This window comes from Bradysia coprophila, unplaced genomic scaffold (assembly GCF_014529535.1).
Source record: "Bradysia coprophila strain Holo2 unplaced genomic scaffold, BU_Bcop_v1 contig_232, whole genome shotgun sequence".
NCBI lineage: Eukaryota > Metazoa > Arthropoda > Insecta > Diptera > Sciaridae > Bradysia > Bradysia coprophila.
The window spans coordinates 1,543,117-1,557,382 of NW_023503493.1; the positions used below are offsets into that span (position 1 = coordinate 1,543,117).

Consider the following 14,266-nt stretch of genomic DNA (forward strand, 5'->3'; position numbering starts at 1 on the left):
AAATAGCGACCCAGTTTTTACCTCTAATTTTGTACAAGAAAAAATTCCTCTCGCGATTTTGATTCTCTTTGACTCACTGTCAAAAAAAAACGAAAAGTACACTAAGTGACAAAAAGCGAAATATTAACTTGGTGAGGAAAATAAGAATTTAGAGAATGAATTTTCTTTAACGAAAAGTGTCCTTAAAATAGGGCCTGGGAAAAATCTGACATTTCCACGCTCACATGAGTTACAAAATATGTCGCCTTTGTGACACTCGCTTACAGAAAGTTCCTTTTTTGGCACTGTAAACTCTTTTTTCCGTGTAATCTTTCTCACTACGAAATGACAAAGAGGCAAGAAACAGTTCAATTTCGTCACAGAATTGCTTAAAAACAATATTTGTGTTTAGGTATAGAAGAGAGATTCCTTTTCGAATAATCCTAAAGAAGTAAATTTTCCAATTTAAATGGCATTACACTTCTTTAGTCCTTAGCAATAAATAAAAAAAAGAATTTCAATGAAAAGATGTTTCCATTCAGAAATTTGAAGGGTGCTCCACCAACGGTATTATACATTTTAAGACGCAGGAGGGTATCCACGTACATTTCAATGTGTGCCATTGTAATACCAAGCAAACAATTAGTATCATTCGAATGTTTATTCACTCTCTTTTGCTAATTATTAAAGTTTCTTGTTCGGTTTCTTTTTCTTCGCGATGGTACTGGTGGATAGACAAGACATTATTTATGTACGCGCGCGGGGGTTTTTTCTTTTATTATTTTTTTGGGTAATAAAACATTTTATATTTTGGTACAATTATTATATTGGATATGCGGCACATCCAACCAAACCGGCGATGATTTATTTAGTTTTTACAGAAATTCAAGATGTATAATGCTCATGTACAAAAAAGGGTTGCTTGCAGATATGATTTATTTGAACGAAGAAAGATGCGTCGGTTAGATCTAATTTATTACACATTCAACTCACAGAAGAAATTAAAAAAGAAGTTAGTCGAAAGTGCGAGGGGTTCTAAATTCTTATTCGATGATGGTACTTGTAAAGACAAGCTGTTGGTTGTTATAATTATTCATTTATTTCCAAGATATATTAAGGAGAGCTTTAAACGTTACACCGAGTTTGTTCGAGCGTGTAATCGCCGAGTTAATTATTCGAATCACGGTGTTCGTCTGATAACCCCTTCAATTGAACTATTGAGGATATCGTCGATAAAATGGAGCTTTGCGTATTTGATTGGAGGCATCTCGCAAACGAAAAATCTATAGAAAAGATGTGAGGTTAGCTTCGATCTGGTGCAGGGCCTAAAGAATACAATCAAGTACACTTTTCGTTAAAGAAAATTCATTCTCAAAATTCTTTCTTTCCTCACCAAGTAAATATTTCGCTTTTTGTCACTTAGTGTCCTTCTCGGTTTTTTGATAGTGAATCAAAGAGAATCAAAATCGGAAGAGGAATTTTTTCTTGAGTTCGTAATGAAACTATTCTGTTTTCATTACGAAGTCAAGAAAAGTAGAGGTATAAAACTGGGTCGCTATTTTTTAAACTGTTAGACACATCTCTTATCGATAACGACGAAAAAAATTGTGACAAACTTTTGGTAATATGGTCCTCTACATAGTAAAATGAATGTTTAAAAAAATTGAAGTACCAGATTTAAAATCAACATAATCTGTTACAGCTGACAAGCATATGAACAGCATTATTATCGGGTCTATTACTTTCATCGATCAAAGTATTTTTCCTAACTAGTGATGAAATATCGTGGCTTCGTCGCTTCTTTTCCATGCTAAAAGGCATTTTTAGTGAATTCGATTCCGAATCGAGCTGGAAACCTCTCATTCGCTAAAAAAGCATTTTGATTTCGAATCTTGTACTTCAATTTTTTAAACATGCATTTTACTCTATAAAGGACCGTATTCACCAGAGATTGTAATTAGTTTTCTCGTCCTTAACAGATAACAGATTAATCATGTCCGGAGCGTTAGCGGAGGACTTGACGCAGTCTAACTTCCAAAAAAAGAACGAAGAAATTTTTTTGAGGCGCGGCAACTACATATAGGCGAGAATTTAAGTTTCTTTCCTTTGGCCTGTATCACCACAAATCCTATTCTATCTTATTCGCGCTTCAAATACGAGCAAAACGAGCTATCACTCGACTATGTAGCTTTAAAATTGCCGGAGATACATCGTTTTGAAGTTGGTCATTTTGATAGAAAATACACCAAATTGACTTTTCCCAAACAATCAAAATCTTTCAACTTACTCTGTATGTTTCTGTCTATCTATCTATCTGTCTATCTATCGACGGTCGATCTCGGAAACTAGTCAGCCAATCTCCATGAAATTTGGAGGAACCTCAGGGTGGGCATAAAAATGAAATTGTGATACGCCATTACCCCAGGAAAAACCAGAATTTTGTTTTATTGGCCTCGAAGTGGTTTCTGAGTGTGGTTTTCGAGGGTCGGGAACGCGTTTTCGGCTGTAGCTTAGCTGTATTGAAACCTACAGAGGCGTGCGAGCCATCAAATGAAAGGTATTCGTAACACGATTCGAACAAAAAAATAATTTAGAAAATCGGGGCAGATTCGTTTGAGCTAGAGTGATTAGAGTGACCAAATTTTGAGCTACTCGAGCGTAGGATGAAAGGACTAATATTTTTTTGGATTATGAGAGATAGAGAATTACTTTCTTCGGCAAAGTCTCAGAGTCTTACGAGTAGAACAGAGGGGCATATGTGAAAAATGTCGAAAGTTGGAAATGGGTGGGTCAATTGGGGTTTTGGAGATATTTCTTGAATGGTGGCAGATAGAGAATTACTTTCTTCGTCAAATTTTCGAATTTCGTCCAATTTTCGATTTTCGTCAAATTTTCGATTTTCGTCAAATTTTCGATTTTCGTCAAATTTTCGATTTTCGTCAAATTTTCGATTTTCGTCAAATTTTCAAATTTCGTCAAATTTTCAAATTTCGTCAAATTTCGCCAAAATTCCGAATTTCGTCCAATTTTCGATTTTCGTCAAATTTTCGATTTTCGTCAAATTTTCGATTTTCGTCAAATTTTCGAATTTTGTCAAATTTTCGAATTTCGTCAAATTTTCAAATTTCGCCAAATTTCCGAATTTCTGTTATAAACTGTTATAAAAAGCAATGTTCTAAAACTTCTAAAACGACTGATATCCCAACAAAAATCTCTTCGAGAAAAGTGTGACGCAGTCTTTGAAGTACAATTTCTAAAATGAATGATATCGCTAGAGTTGACGCTTTCAGCTTCGTTACGCAAAAATTAAATTTTATACCCAATTTTGTTCAAACAAGCTGGCTTAGTTTTTCTCATCATCTGCCAAATAATTTTTACCAAAAAAAATTTGACTGTAGGTTTCCCCTTACTCAGGGAGTTCAATTCGACGTGTTACAAACGTATGCGTAAACCTATAAGACCCCAGTACTTCGTACGGGTCTAAAAATCTGCGTCGCAAAGTGGCAGATGTTCAGGAACAGACCAGCAAGAAAATTTATCTGCCACATGCGACGCAGATTTTTTTGCTAAAATTTTGGTTGTTTCCAGTCAAATTTTTTTTGGTAAAAATTATTTGGCAGATGATGAGAAAACCTAAGCCAGCTTGTTTGAACTAAAATTGGGTGTAAAATTTAATTTTTGCGTAACGAAGCTGAAAGCGTCAACTCTAGCGATATCATTCATTTTAGAAATTGTACTTCAAAGACTGCGTTACACTTTTCTCGAAGAGATCTTTGTTGGGTAGCCGTATGTGACAGGTTAAAAATACTTCGATTGATGGAAGTAATAGATCCGATAATAGCCTAGCCGTGTGCAAGAGATTAAAAGCTTGTGACCAACATTTTGGGCATAAGATCTGCTCAAAAAAATAGAAAATTTGAGTTTGTTCTTACATTTTTGTTCAAAAATATCGGAAAAGAGGACAGATAAAACACACTAGTATCCTGAGTACACTGTAACATCCTAATTATTTTTCTTAAATAATTATTTGATTGAATCTAGTTCTTTGCGTTTCGTTTCAAAGCTTTCTTAAAATTTGACCAATTTTTAATTCTGAAGTGTCACAACTGTGGCCAAGACAAAAGTTTAAGTTTAAGATATAATTGTTACGTCTTAGGCTAGGTGTTTAGGTTTTTCTTGGTCTTTTGTGTGTAATTACACTTTTTTGTCGGATACACACTTTTTCAAAATCAAGTACCCGCAATGTGTAAAATGCACGCTTAAAGTAGGCCCTGATTTTTCCGCACCGTTTTGGGCACTTCAAAAGCAGTTATAATTCAAAATATTTAAAAGTCCTTTCATCTACACTGTATTTGAACGCCAGAGCTCGCTGCGCTTGTAAGGAAAATTTTGGCTAGTTCTGGAAAATTCAACAATCTCACTAGTGCTAAAATAGCTATTTTGAGAACAAGTTAGTAAATGGGACATACGATGTGTTACCAAAATCATTAGTGTGTAAATATCACTGATATCTCATGTTCATACCAAAGAAATAAATATTTAGTAAAGATAGAGAATATTTTATCCGCCATCTGTGAGGTCGTCCAAACACCTACGACAAACCTCATTCACATAGGCCACTGTTCACACCACAAAGGACTAAAGAGTAATGCAATAATTTTTAACATTTGTTACATCTCAACAGGCAGTGGCAGAAGTAATCCCAATATAAGACGACTAGTCATAGATGCACGTGAATGTTAAGCGAATTATAAGAAAAATGTAACACATTTTTACACAAGAAATTGTCATAAGAAAAAACAAATTACATTTTTCTTATGATTCGCTTAACATGTCCATGTATCAAAGCTAGTACTTCTACTTACATATACTGGCCACTGCCTGTTGATATGTGGCAAATGTTAACGATGTTTGTTGTCGCTAACAATAGCCTCTTATGATGGCAACAGTGACCAAGGCAATATTGTTTGTGTCGTGTAATGCATGTTATGAATGCATGTTTTGGCATAGAAACAGTTCATTACGTCGCAGAATTGCATAAAAGGCTGTACGCAACACGACTCGTACGCTTGTGTTATATCACACACAATGTCTTGTAAACCTCGGCTTTGTTGGAATTTCACGGATTCCAATCCGGACTTCTAATAAAACTAAGATGTTCACACTTTGAACGTTTATTAGAGAGTGCCTTGTTCTATGAACAAAGCATCGTATTTATACCTAATTCTAAGTCTACTACGTTGATATTCATTTCATTAGGCTACTATTTTAGTGTGTCTCCTCGAGTGTTCGACTTGAACGAGTTATATTAATTGTATAACTCCAACAGGCTTCGCCTCTGGTTGACATCTAGTGCGATAACATACCGTCAAACGATTCTTGTTGCATAAATAACTATTACTTTCTTGCCGCGATGACGATGAAAATTGTATACGTTCGGAAAGAGTAGTGGTGTACGTACACACAGGAGAGCGAAAGACATTTAAAATTGATTTGAATGTCACCGGTTAGATAAGTGACGGGGAAAATTAGAAGGGAAATTGAAAATTTGTTTTATTCTGTCAATTTGAATTAGCTGTGCACTGGATCGTGAAATGGTTTTTGTTTTTCGGTTAAAGTGTTTGCTTTGTTTTATTTATACAATTTTCATCATATTCATCAACTCAGACGAAATTGTCATTTTATTTTGAACATACAAAACAGATCCGTACAAAGGGTGCACGCAATTTTTTTTTTTATTTTTATAAATGTCATGTGTTCATAAAAGACATGTGTCCTGAAACAACATGCACTGACAAAAAATCGTTGAAAATCATACCTGTGTCAGGTAACTTTCCTCGTGGACAATCTAGATTATCTGCCTCAGATGCATTTTTTTATGTGACACTACCACCAATTCCCTTGAAGATACCCCATTTGGCAGCAATTCTCTAAGCATCATTTTTACGGAGATTTTGCATTTCTACCAAAACTCAAATGGCCGCTGTCATCAATTTTGTTCCAATAGGTTTGTTCCAAGGTCATTTCGAAATGTCAAATTTCATCCACAGAAGGCAACTTAATCTCAACTTTCAGGTTGACGAAAATTTTAACGAAAAAATTTCAAAGAAATTGGTTGACGTTTAGGTTATGTTCATCTCTGTGGATAAAATCGTCGGCGTTCGTATTGTCAAAGCTCGGGTTTACAGTTATTTGGAACAAACCTATTAACGTTTCTGCTTCATATGTGAGCACGGGAAGGACACACGTATCGAGCACCTTACGTTTCAGACTATAGTTCATTCAGTTTTAACAATTAACCCGAACTTTGACAAGACGATTTCATCTACAGAGATGAACATAACCAAAACGTCAACAAATTTCTTTGTAAATTTTTCGTTAAAATTTTCTTCAACCTGAAAGTTGAGGTTAAGTTGCCTTCTGTGGATGAAATTTGACATCATTTAAATCATTTTGATGACCTTGTAAACGTCAGACACGATCCCAGTAGTCAGACATGTCGAATGAATTAGACGATAGATTTGTATGCAGTTAACGTCAATTGATTGAGTTACAACTTAACGACAACTAAAGTGCGGTTACGTTGACGAGTAACAAACAAACTACATTATGAACCGAAGCGATAGCGGCGAACATTTTAACTTTTCCATACTGAACCGAATCAAAAAAAAATCTCTTCAAACGAAAGTGTCCTTCAATAGGAGTTCAACGAGCTATCATGGGCGCGCGTTAGCATAGCTCCCGTGACGCAAGTCCTATTACTGGAAAAAATTTCAAAATTTTTTTTTTGTCGTAGATTCTGCAGTATATATACAGCAAATATTGAAGTTCTACAATTCAAAGACAAATGACTCCAAATTACCATTAAAAAAAACTAGGCGTCCGTACCAGTTCAACGAGCTATCACACGTTCTTGCAGCTTAAAATTTGGCCACGCAAAAAATCTTCCAAGAAGCCCCATTTCCATACATTTTGGTCAATTTCAGTACTTTAAACGAAATGAAAAAATCCTACGTTACTTTGTTAGTCCGTCCGTCCGTCCGTGTTTCCTATCTTCTAAAGTCTTCTTTAGATTTTGTTGAAATTTTGGGAGTAGATTCTAGTCGTCATTCTAAGACATTCCAGAAAAAAAAAATTTGGGGGGAACCGGCCTCGTTTCGGAGCTAGGGCTCCTCGAAGTTCCCATATAGGCCCCATATAAGAACACCTTTAAGTGTGTGTGTGTGTGGATGTGTATGGTAGAACTTTGTTCGCTTTTGGTATTTGGTAAGCTCGGCTCGCCTCAATTTTTTTTCCTAAATTTAGTATTTTTAAAAATTTTATATTTTTCAAAATTTTCTAAATTTTTCAAAATTTTCTAAATTTTTCAAAATTTTGTAAATTCAAAATTTTGTAAAATTTTCAAAATTTTTTAAATTTTATAAAATTTTTTAAATTTTTAAATTTTTTTAAAATTTTTCAAATTTTTTTACATTTTTTTAAATTTTTACATTTTTTTAAAAATTTTTACATTTTTTAAATTTTTTAAATTTTTTTAAATTTTTTTAAATTTTTCAAATTTTTCAAAATTTTATAAATTTTTTTAAATTTTTCTAATTTGTCAAAATTTTTTACATTTTTTGAATTTTTCAAATTTTAAAAAAATTTTCAATCTACTAATTCTTTCAAAAGAACTGATATCAGTCAAAAACACTCAAAAGAGTAAAAGTGACGCAAGTCCCTGTGCATACTTACAAAACAACGGATATCGCTGGAGGTGACGCATTCTGCGCTTGTACGCAAAAACTGTAACAGCAAAAATTTGACCAAAGAAATTTTACCAAAAAAATTTTGCGTCACAAGTGGCAGATGTTGAGGAAAGTACTTTTAAGAAATTTTTTAAAATAGGCAAGAATATGTCCTAATACGTCCGAACCATCTGCCACTTTGTGACGCAAATTTTTTTTGGTAAAATGTTGTTTCTAGAATTTCTTTGGTCAAATTTTTGCTGTTACAGTTTTTGCGTACAAGCGCAGAATGCGTCACCTCCAGCGATATCAGTTGTTTTGGAAGTATGCACAGGGACTTGCGTCACTTTTACTCTTTTGAGTGTTTTTGACTGATAGATCATTACAAACGGTTAACTACATCCGGAGAAAACACTACTTAGCACCTTCACACATTTTCAGGTACTTCTCCATATTGGAGATGAGATTTTACAACGAAAGTTTTACAAAAAGAAAATGCGTCACAACGGGGCAGATGATTATTGTCGTTTATCGATAATCGATAATTATCGACTTTTTTATCGAAAATTATCAAAACAATATCGATAATCGATAATTATTGATAATTTAATAATTATCAAGATATCGATAATTCGATATATGGACATTTCGGTCCGAAAATCCGATATTTATCGATATATTCCGATATATTGGTATATTATCATGAATTTTCAGATAATTATTAAATTATCGATAACGATATGATTAATCAATTATCGATAATTTCTTTCGATTGATATTATCGATAATTTTGAACGTCTCCCATCCCTAATGAGGGGTTTCCCCAGCATGTGCCACCTGTGACGCATTTTCTTTTTGTAAAACTTTCGTTGTAAATTCTCATCGGTAAACTTTTCGTCGACACCTTTTCTTGTTAAAATTTTCTTGGTCAAAACTGATTACGTTGAGGCACAGAATGCGTCAACAAAACTGATATCAAATGTTTTGGAAGTTTAATTTTTACAGTACTAGCGTCACCTTTTCCTCTTTTGAGGTTTTTGTGGGATTTATTAAGGTGGTAAAGACGTTTGCGAAATTCTGCTACTTGTTTACAATTCGTGAGTCTGTTCACTTTAGGCCTTATGAAGAAGCGGAGTTTCTCAAACTTATTTTACCACCTAATTCGATTTTTCAAGTGAGTTTGTTTGCTTGAGATAGTATTGGCCTGAGTTTTTCGAACGCTGACCACGTTTCCTTTTAATGGTCAATGACAATTTGTCATTTCTATTGCGTGGATGTTTTTGCGAAGATCGCAAAAGTAGAATTTTGAAGTGAGCACACGACTTTTTGCTCGCGAAAGAAAGTGGTAGAAATTTATTTTAAAAAAACGAAAATAATTCTCAAATCAATCATTTATAGCGATCGGTCCACATAAACGCATTTAACGCGTAACACGAAACTCTATCCATGTTAATAATGTTATTTATATGTTGGACAACCTTTGCAATTACAAATTGTCTAGTGCTATTAAACCATCGAATTACATCAAAGGGTTCATCATTTTCACCCGAAAATTGTATCACAATAATCGTAACAATACCGAAATTAGGGTGAGGGTGACTTTATATATGCTTTATATATACACACATGCACCACCGCCAAATTGAAACCGATGTATGGCTCTTCCATTTTTTTTGGTGTATAATCATTCAATTTCAACGATACTATCGGGCGCGTTGAATGTATATACTGATGTTGTATTCCATTGTATATAGATAGGATTGAGCAACAATAAAATTGGGGAAGAATATATTGCAGCGTCGAAGTATGGGAAATAGAACTTTTTTTATATTAAATTTTCCAAAGATTGAAGGTTCACATGTTATGGCTCTGATGATATTAAAATGATATAAATCACAATGTGAGAACCGGAGTGATTTATACCATTTTGTTGCATGTTACAGGGATGGTTTCGTTGTTATGTGGACGCGGTTGATACTTGCACTTTAATACGTTTTATGATGTACGTGTGTGCAGCATATCGACAGTTGTCAAGTGTACCAATTAAGTCCGATCGGAATTGTTAATAGTGTAACAACTTGCTTTCATCATCGTATTCCTTGGAGTATCGTCCAGTATTTAAATTGCAGATTGATCAACAGTCAGTGCAGCTAATGTTAGCAGCTTGTAATGTTTGGGAAGATTTTAATTCCTAATTTTGAGGTTTTGCTGTTCTGGTAACTTTATTGGGTCCTTGATGTCAGATGTCGTCTATTTGGAGATTGTTAAGTTATACAGTTCTGTGCTTCGCGCCCATAATCCAGAAAATGAAAATCTAGTCCTTCATTTGGTTAAACGATAGTAGATTTCATTGGATGCTGCGAAAGTAATTCATTACGTGAGGTAACAATTTGTCTTTTTGACAAATGTAAATTTTGCATATCCGAGCCGAAGGCGAGCAACACTTGTAGAAAACACAGTTACCGAAACCGGTTGCACAAAAACCAGCCGGTCACTACAGAGTTGTTTCCAAACAAATAAATTACGTAGACGGCATCCAATGCAATCTGGTGTATTGCCTGGCAAAAGTTGATTATCACAAAAGAATTCACGTAAAAAATAATCCGAAAATGGTCTTCATGTGATGGATCATTTTCGCAGCGAGTAAACTGATATGTAATGGTCAACTTTCGCATGGGACAATCAATAAAAGATTTAAATCCATAAATATGAACTGGGTGGCCAACGATATCAATATAGGTTCCAATTAACTTTGACAACATGAACGACAATGACTGAAGTTCATATGTATGTTCTGTTTCATTTTCGCCATGGTGCAACTCTGTTTACATATTTGACTTATTGCAACATCGAAATGTCAAACGTCATCAAGAGGCAACATAACCAAACAAAAATGTTGACAAAATGTATAGGTTACAATTATCTGTAAACCCGAACTTTGACAGCACAAACGATAATGATTTCATCTACAGAGATGAACCTAAACGTCAACAAATTCCTTTGTAAATTTTTCGGTAAAATTTTCGTCGACCTGAAAGTTGAGGTTCGGTTGTCTCCTGTGGATGAAATTTGACATTTCGAAATGACATTGGAAAAAACCAATTTTTGATAGTTTAAAACAGTTAACATCATAAGCCTCTTTAACTGCGCTAAATTTAAAAATTTCATTTTTCTTATAATTCGCTAATATTAATTAGATTTTAACGTGAATATCATTTCAAATGTCCTTGAAGGTGATCAATAATTTTCACTCAAATTTTTACGAGACATCTAATAATACATTTTGTCGCGAGTCGAGGCGAAACCGATTAAGGCATCGTGCTCACGACGTGTACCGAAAAATTCAACTTTTCACCACTCGTAAAATATACTATTTACATAACAAGTGTGGAAAAGTAGAGTTTTGGTGTGAATTTTGTTAATCCGAGACGAAGCCGAGGTCAATAAACACAACAAAACGAGATTTTTCATTTTTGTCCCGAGTTAAGTAATGGATGCTTTTGCAACCTAAACCAATTTTCTTGTTTTCCCTAGGTATGTAATAGATCACTTCGACCCTAGGCAAAACAAAAGCATGTGAATGTAACTTGTTATAGACAACGACGACTAAATAAAGAATTATCTCTGTTTGATACAGCTGATGTAAGTAAAAGATAAGAATGTGCAACGATTGTCGTCTGAGTTTACAGACACTTGGATTTCTTATTCAAAGCAGGCTATATTCGCTTCGTCAGGGTGCCTGCTGTCTCTTATTGAAATGGTTGACAGCAGCTTTCGTTTTTTACGTCTGCTTCAATGTTCATCATTCTCTCCTCTGCTGTTGCTGAAAGCCATTTAAATTATGCAAAATTGTCTGGCAATCAAATTATTTGAAAATATCGTAAAATGTAACGACAATACAAGAAAGACATTTTATTTCCATTCTCCTCCGACGACGCTGAAGAGCATCAGTTTTTTGATTTAATTAATTCAAACCGAAAGCGAACAACTTTTATTCGAATTTTATAAACCGGCGGTGTATTATATACGACGATTTCAATCTGTGCGGCTGCTGTTTAATATTATGGTAATTCGGGACAAATTTGGGTGGCATTTTTAGTTCTGGAGAGAAATGGAAATTATAACGTGTGTGGGGTGGGGGACGAGGAAAAATGGAATATTCAGGAATGTAATTGTGAAAACAAAAAGAGAAAATGTTTTTTCCCGACGTCGTGTTGCCATGACTAATTTATGTGGAGGCTGAAGTGTGATTTCATGTCGGCAGACATATCTGTGATTTGATGGAAGGATAGTTATATGGAAAAGAAAATGATTTGATTGGAGCAGATTCATCCGAAATGTGTCGTGCAATGTACTTTGCCAACGAAATTTTCAACGTTTTTCGGTTCTTTACATTTCAATGGAAAATTCAAATAATCCAAGACGTGTCTACCAAAAAGCTTTTTGAAAGCCAAATTTAGAGACCTCCTGTTCTAGAAACAGTAGAGTTCCGATCATTCTATCCTCTATCGTCAGTGTAATACTCCGGTTCTTAGTAAATAGATAATTTTCCATGATTCAACAAATTGCGCAATACCTCATACTCTGTACTGAAATTTTAGATTTTTTATTTATCTTATAATTCACTAAAGTAGCACAAGTGAAAAAGTGTAAGAAGCAGATATTTGTAAATTTCGCTGAAAAAAAATTTACAATTAGAAAATCCTCTGAGGATTTTCTATGACCTTAGCATCTTGGCCGCTTTTGCGTTATTTGCAAGGAATTTTTGATTGAGTTTTGAGTATCTTAATGATTTTTAAATCGAGAGAAACGTTGGTTCCTAAATTTTGGGATGACTCCTCTGGCACTTCCTAACTTCCATCGGATTTTTCGATGGATTTGGGTTATTTTCGACATGAGTGAGGTGTTCCAAGGTTGGTTCCTCAATTTTGGGATGACAGATGATTCCTTTGATACTTCCTAACTTCCATCGCATTTTTCGGTGGATTTGGGTTATTTCCGACATGAGTGACGTGTTCCAAGGTTGGTTCCTCAATTTTGGGATGACAGATGATTCCTCTGGCACTACCTAACTTCCATCAGATTTTTCGATGGATTTGGGTTATTTCCGACATGAGTGAGGTGTTCCAAGGTTGGTTCCTCAATTTTGGGATGACAGATGATTCCTTTGATACTTCCTAACTTCCATCGCATTTTTCGGTGGATTTGGGTTTTTTCCGACATGAGTGACGTGTTCCAAGGTTGGTTCCTCAATTTTGGGATGACAGATGAATCCTCTGGCACTTCCATACTTCCATCAGATTTTTTGACTCATTTGGGTGATTTTAGACATGAGTTAGGTGTTTCAAGGTTCCTCAATTTTGGGATGACAGATGATTCCTCTGGCACTACCTAACTTCCATCAGATTTTTCGATTGATTTGGGTTATTTCCGACATGAGTGAGGTGTTCCAAGTTGGTTCCTCAATTTTGGGATGACAGATGACTCCTCTGGCACTTCCATACTTCCATCAGATTTTTTGACTGATTTGGGTGATTTTAGACATGAGTTAGGTGTTTCAAGGTTCCTCAATTTTGGGATGACAGATGATTCCTTTGGTACTTCCTAACTTCCATCGGCTTTTTCGATGGATTTGGGTTATTTCCGAAATGAGTGAGGTGTTCCAAGGTTGGTTCCTCAATTTTGGGATGACAGATGACTCCTCTGGCATTTCCTAACTTCCATCGGATTTTTCGATGAATTTGGGATATTTTCGACATGAGTGAGGTGTTCCAAGGTTGGTTCCTCAATTTTGGGATGACAGATGATTCCTCTGGCACTTCCTAACTTCCATCGGATTTTTCGATGGATTTGGGATATTTTCGACATGAGTGAGGTGTTCCAATGTTGGTTCCTCACTTTTGGGATGACAGATGATTCCTCTGGCACTACCTTACAGCCATCGGTTTTATTGATGGATTTGGGTTATTTTCGAGATGAGTGAGGTGTTCCAGGGTCGGTTCCTCAATTTTGGGATAAAAGATCATTCATTTGGCACTTCCAACGGATTTTTTGATAGATCTGACGGCAAGAATTTCGTTCATAGTTAGAGCATCTCTTTAACAGCGACGATAGCAACCAATGTATAAGAGTATGTGTATCATGCATGCATCATCTCTGAAATGGTCATTCGGTTGATAGAAAAAAAAGAAAACTAACGCAGAACACACGTTGTCATTGTCATTGCAAAAAAAGGCTTGGAAATGTTTTGTTTGAGAAAAATATTAAAAAGAGTGAATGCTATGCACACGGTATGTTTGCCGGATCCATTTTATTAACATGATGTACTATGTGTGGGGTGGGGGGTATATATACTTTTGTCTATTATAACCGGACTTTTGTAATATTCCATTCATTTTACATTATGCGCTAAATGTGGAAATTCAAGCTTTTTACCGGGATATCTTATTTTGAAAATTTAATATTTGTTTTCAGAATTAACTTGATCAACGTACCGTTGAATACGGTATATAGGAAACGAGTCGGAACTTGCCGTCAATATGATGTCATATTCATTTTAA

The 14,266-nt window shown here is 35.0% G+C and overlaps 1 protein-coding gene across 1 annotated transcript in view; it reads left to right on the forward strand.

Annotated features, from left to right (window-relative positions):
* Window positions 1-14,266, forward strand: part of LOC119075797 — a 28,444-nt gene that overhangs the window by 4,197 nt on the left and 9,981 nt on the right. The window lies entirely within an intron of this gene.